Source organism: Anabrus simplex, chromosome 1, assembly GCF_040414725.1.
Source record: "Anabrus simplex isolate iqAnaSimp1 chromosome 1, ASM4041472v1, whole genome shotgun sequence".
Taxonomy (NCBI): domain Eukaryota; kingdom Metazoa; phylum Arthropoda; class Insecta; order Orthoptera; family Tettigoniidae; genus Anabrus; species Anabrus simplex.
The window spans coordinates 346,346,481-346,353,525 of record NC_090265.1 but is presented as its reverse complement, the minus strand read 5'-3'; positions in this window follow the sequence as shown (position 1 = coordinate 346,353,525).

The window sequence follows — 7,045 nt, the reverse complement described above, 5'->3', positions numbered from 1 at the left end:
ACTCCATCCGACAGGATTTTCCCCCCCTTAGTGTCCCACATCTATTTCCACAGCTTAGTACAAGCAATTCGACGTCTCCACGTGAGACTCCTCGTAAAAGGAAATTCACTGAAGTAATTCAATGACCACTTCGACCAGCTCCCCTGCCAGGCTTTGATAGAGCAGGCTATCACGCGATCTTACGCAATCCTATTTTGGACCCTGCTCCACGGGTATCTATTTCACAGACTCAACCTCCAAAGGTGTAAGTGGAACAGTCAACTAGCACGGCTTCCCCTTCAGAAGGTTCTCAGACTTCATCTGATCGACCTATACTCCCGCGATTAACAAAGAATATTCAAGAAGAAATACTGCAAGACTTCAAGCGATTAGCAGACGTTCTGGGTGAACAGCCTCAATGGGTTCATTTATTAAAAATCCTCTTTAACAAGGTTAGTCAGTTTTAGTAGAGGAGGATGCGCATACTGCAATGGAACAGTAGAAGTATTACTTCAAAAAAGCATGAATTAATACTTCTCATCCAAGAATATCATCCCCATATTATTTCATTACAAGAGTCATGGTTAAAACCTGACTCCACCTTTTCCGTCCAGGGTTATAATGTTGAACGACTCGATGATTGTGGCTACGGTGGGGTACTCACTTTAATTGCGTCGCAAATACCATATACTAACGTCTTACTACCTTACACGATTCCTAACACATACTCCCTGGCTGTGAGAGTACAACATTTCCTTATCGTGAACCTCTACTGCCCGCCTTCCATACAAGGCAACGCCTTTCAATAGCATCACTATTTTTCACAGTTTTCAGCCCGAGACTGTTTGATAATAGCAAGTGATCTAAACGGACATCACACTGACTGGGGATGTGTCGATATCACAACAAAGGGACGTCATATTCTTAATGCAGTCTTAAATAACCATATGTTTATTTTAAATGATGGCTTCCCTACGCGGATATCTCCACCCGGACACCCTAATAGTGCAGTAGATCTATCAATTTGTTTCGAAAATATCTCCATAAATCAATGTGGTACACGCACAAAGACACTCATCTAAGTGATCACTTTCCTATAATTATTGACATTATAACACAGCTCTATCCGTAGAACATAGTTTTAAACCTTCAGCGTAGAACACGGAATCTCCAAGATTTTGATTTTGGCCTCTTTCATTATTATATTTCAAATCGCATTAAATTTGCCTCACAAACAGCTTCTGCCTATACTTCCTTATATCAACGTATTCAAAACTACCTAGATATATATAACCCTTTTCATTATTGTAAATATAACAATACTACTAGACGACTTAATATTCACTGGTGGAATAAGCAATGCGCTGCTATGGTGAAACGCAGACGCAGCCTGCTTAGAAATTTAAATCAAAATTTCACACCAGTTAATTATTTGCAATATAAAAAGTACACTGCCCACATGAGAAAAGTATTCAACGAAAGACGAAGAGAATCTTGGAAATGTTTTATTAACTCCCTCCATAGAAACACCTGTATTAAGGATATTTGGGCTGCTATAAAAAACTAGCTCATACGGGATGCAATAAACTCGACCAACCACACTTCGAAAGCATCTCCCAATTTTACGACACATTAACTCCGGATTTCGTTGTTCAAGAATTTCAGCAGTATACTACAATGCCTCTTTCAGATAAATGCCTCACACTGTCCCAACCTATAGTAATTGCCACGTAAGGAAATACCCCAGAAAGTAAATATCGCCGCTCGATGCTCTTCTTTTCTCTTTTTTGTAATGGCTGATCACTGCTGCCAACCTGCCTGGTTACATATTAAAATCATCAGACATAACCATAACAAACTAACCTCAATGTAAACACCGATAATGAATGTTTCCCTACCCTAGTAAATGATAAAAGATAAGATGAAATAAATCAAGATAATTATGAATATCTCCTCAATGAGGAATTAAGGAAATAAACACACTTTCTCACTTAAATTATCTGTCTTTATTTTGACATACAGTAGGCGTACTATAACCATATTCTTGAAAAGAGGGGCGTGTTAAACGATGCAATTTATTTAATAAGTCTTTGCAGTGTGATTTTCGAAAGTTCCAGACATCCAATGACTTCCCTTTCTTTTGCGCGAATATTTCCTTCTCTCTTCAATACCGGTAACCAGTAAGGAGAGAGAGATTATTGGGCATATTTTCAGCCTGCAGGCTGGTTATATCTTCAAGCTTATCAGGAAACATATAGGAATACTAATGTGCCAAGCTCCGTGAACGGAATTTAGGTCAGCTTTCAAGTTCACTGCGGATTTGAAAATAATAATGTTATAAGTTCTACTGCCAAAATTTCGTCCCGCAAGAGTTATTTCATGTACCGGTAGATCTAGACATGAGACTGGCGTATTTGAGCACTTTCATCATTTCACACAAACTATGTTATTAAATGCATTATCCGAACATGCCACAATCCTACTTACCTGGTATTAGCCAAATAGATTTACAATCCCACAGAAAAAGAAAATATGCTTTAAATATTCTCGCAAATGTATCACTAGTGACTTTAACGGCGATGCGGTGGCAACACGCACTTCACGCTAGAGCAGTGATTGAACGTTGCCAACGTGCCAGATTAACGGTAAATGTAAGACGTCGTATCGGCAAGTGGGGTCCCTAAACTGCATGGTTACCGACACTGAAAAAGACCCAACAGCAAGAAAAGTAACCATAAATCAATATCTTAATATTACAGGGGAGAAAGGATAAGGTTGCACCCTTAGGGTACGTCCTTACACGGAGAGGACTATATATCTTACCCAGAATTTTTAACATACTCCAAAAGAAACCTACTTCTGCTCCTGGACCGGACTATATTACCTATAAAATGCTCTCCCATCTTCCTTATCATGCACATGCAATAATCGTAGCGTATTACGATAAAATACTAAACTCAGATGCTCCTCCTTCTGCATGGAATACATTTACGCTTGTGCCCATACCGAAACCAAAACTCTCAACTACCAGTCTCATCGAATATAGAGGAATCGTTTTAGGATCATGTTTAAGGTAGGTCTTCCTCAGTATTCTTTTGGAAAGGCTTTTATGGTGTCTAGCTTATCACAATTTGCTACCGGTCTATCAATATGCCTTTATAAAAGGGAGAAGCACAGCGGATCCCATTAATATATTATTAACGGATTTGCTACTAGCAAAACAACGCAAACATGGAACAATTGCTGCTTTCTTTGATATCAAAGCTGCCTATGACAACGTGCCCATACACATGTTACTGTCGAAACTTCATAACTTACACCTCCCTGCTAATTTTATTAAAATACTACAACATCTTTTATATTTTCGGCGAATGGAAATCACATGCCAAACCTCTACGTCTAATGTACGATACGCGTCTAATGGATTGCCTCAGGGCGACATTTTAAGTGGCCTATTATTTGCTCTATACATAAAGGATTTAGAAGGTGTCTCACTTCGCGATGCAAGGATATTACTTTATGCGGATGATATAGCCATTTATTCTTCTCATGAAAGTCTGGAAGTCTGCAGAACTCATATCACTCGAGCATTAACTTCTGCTAAACATGGCTAAACGAGCATGGTTTGGAGCTTTCCTCTAGTAAAAATGTGGCCATGATTTTCACGCATAAACGCAAGTATAATACAGAATTTCAGAATTGCAAATATTACAATTCCGATCGTCCGGGTGCACAAGTATCTTGGTATATTTTTAGATAATAAACTGTCCTGGAAACCCCATTTTGAATACCTTTCGAAAAAGACTAAAACATTTACCAATATATTGAAATTAACAATTCGACGAAACTGGGGTGCTTATCCCGTAACGGCTTTATTACTTTATCGGCATACAATACGCTCCCTTTTAGATTATGGATCTTTTTATTTTGATATCGCATCCTCCACTCTTATTCACAAGCTCAACGTAATTCAACATCGAGCACTCCGATTATGTATAGGCGCTTTGCCGTCTACCCCAACTAATGCGTTACTTGTTGAAACATGTGGCATGCCTCTCAACTATCGCCGTTTGTATTTAGCTTCTGAATTTTTATTGCCCCGAATGGCGCTAGCTAGGCATCCTATTCTACCCAAACTACAATTAATGGAGAAATATCGTCAACGTTCTCAACAGCAATCACGAACTCCAGCTTTGTTAGACGCATTCAACTTGACGCGACAATATCATACTGGCATTCAACAAAATATTTCGCTTCCATACAATACAATGCCATACAATATTATGCACTACAAACCAAATATTGTAGTGTCTCAGCACATTTCCTTTAATAGCAGCACAATGCAACTTTCTGAAATACCTCAACTAACACTTAAAATGGAAATAAATGATCTAAATCCTACTCTCACAATATATACAGACTGATCCAAACAAAATGTAGGCACGGGAGCCGCATATTACATTCCGCAGTTACACGTCCGTGAGCAATACACACTTCCAAACTATGCCTCAGTTTTTACTGCTGAGGCTTCCGCTATACAACAAGCTTTTATATACATAAAAATAATTATATCTCCAAACCGATCATTTTTACCGACTCCTTAAGTGTACTTCAAGGTTTAATGCCACACAAGTCCTATACAAATTGGTATATCTGCAATATTCCACGCCTTTTATTTGAACTCGACGAAAATGGTGCTGATATAACTCTAACATGGATAAAAGGTCATTCGAACAACGCAGGTAATGATCAGGCTGATAAAATGGCAAAACAAGCTGCATACGGAACCGGAATCAATGCTTCCATAGCTCTTCCCTGCACAGATTTCACGCCTATTATTAAACTTGCTGTTCCACAAAAATGGCAGCACAATTGGACACAATCGGCGAAACTCAAAGGAAAATATTACTATCAGCTGCAACCAAGTATTGCTAGTCACCCTTGGTTTTCAACCACAAAATATTCACGCAGACATATTACAACACTTATCCGATCACGCTTTAATCACGCTCTGACTCCGGCTTATAAATTCAAATTAGAGTTAGTGGATTCACCCATGTGTTCATGTAATAATAGTATGGCCGACATTAAATTAGAACTTCAGTCTATGTCACGCAACATTAGTACCATGGTTACCGCTTGCATCGGCAATATCTACGCGCGGTATGACTGTCCTATGTTCATTTTTCTCGCAGACGACTTGCACGATTCGCCGATGCTGCCAACCACTGTACTTAAGAACTAAATGGTACTGAGCCCTGGACCACAATTACATTTGTTGAGCCCTGGACCACAATTATATTTGTTTTCACATCGGTTAGGTTAGGTTAGGTTAGGTTAAGACTATGTTTAATTTTATCGCAGGTTAGGTTAGGTTAGGTTAGGTTAGGTTAGGTTAGGTTAGGTTAGGTTATTTATTTTTCTCGCAGACGACTCGCGGTTAGGTTAGGTTAGGTTAGGTTAGCCCCGGACTATGCTTATTTTTCTCGCAGACGACTCGCACGACTTAGCCCTGGACCACAATGACGTTTCTCTTCACATTAATACACCACGGCATTCTATGTCGCTTACTGGTCACGAAATGATAGGATTGATAGAAGCAAAGCCTACTACTTCTTTTTTCGTACATAGGGCATCCAGTGCATCCGGCCATTGTTGATACAGAAAACATATCTAATTATATTGACATGGCATCGTACCATGGATGTGTTATTAATGTAACAAGTTTTTCAGCGAATTACAAGAACAACTTCAAGGATTTACTTCAATTCTATGTACGTCACAATTTGATTTCAAATAGCAGAGTATGTGAATGGTGTCTCCATCACGTCAAATTATTAGTGAATGAGAAGTTCAATCGTGTTGTTTTTTCGTGTCGTCGCCTAACCTCCACTACATTAAGGTTGGTTCCATTTACATACATTCTTCTTCTCTATTATACATTGTTTATCATTCACGTTACATTTCGTTGTGATTTTTTTCTTCCGGTGTCGGGAACGCTACGTACTACTAATAATTAGGCCTCTATTTCTTTTTATATTCAATCACGTTGTTATATAATCGTTAATAATCGTGGCTGGCGTTGGCACGAATGGACTCTGCATCGCCTGAAGATTTGCCCTATGAAATGTCACTACCATAGTTCAACATAGCCAGATATTCTTACTCTAATTTGTTTCATATAGTTATTCTTTGACATTGCCTCACTCTTAGGTCTTTTCATCGCGTAAGTTGGTCATAACTTCTGTCTGTATTGAATTATGGGAACGACATTTCAGTGGACTAGCCTTCAACCAATGGCAGTGTCCACTCGCCCACCGTCAGCCATGATTACTATGATACAAACTTGCGTGACAAGGTCTGAACTTTTACCGACATTAATCACATATTCTTTCAACGTTCCCATTTTGCCCTACATAGAAAACCCTTTTTCCACACTTTACGCTCGCAAAATATACAAGTACCCACAACAGTCACTCGCCTCGTTCAACAGCTTACACCTTCACTTGTTCTTGCTATTCAAGAATTTTTGGATAATTGTAACATTAAACTCTAACTTCTTTTGACTAGTAAGTCTTATGAGCTTCTTAACTTCTCTACCAACGAGCTAGCATTGTTCTCTACATAACTGTAACTCAATCTCTTTGCTGTAACCTATGAAGACGTCACGTTCTCGACCTGTAACCCTAGTGTTTATTGAGTGTTTCTACCGTTGCCTACGCTATAATACAAGGCCTTGAAATGCACTCGTGGAAACGGGTTGCTTCCTAGTTCATCATTCAGCCGCTAGGATCGCGTTCTTGCCCCCTTGTATTCGCATGGCCGTATATGTCAATTAAGTAAATTATATCCTAAATAAAAAGAACTGAATGTTTCTGCGAGTATTGACAGTACTTTATTTATAGAGCGGTGCTGCATTGGCTTGGATATGTCATTGAAGTTTCAAAACTTTCCTTTTGAGGGGCTTCTTATCAAGTATCAAAACTTTCTCTCTTTTACTTGAGTGGCTCAAAGCAATGTTGTCTAACAGAGGTCTCAGAAATTTTCATAGTAAAAAAGGGGTGGT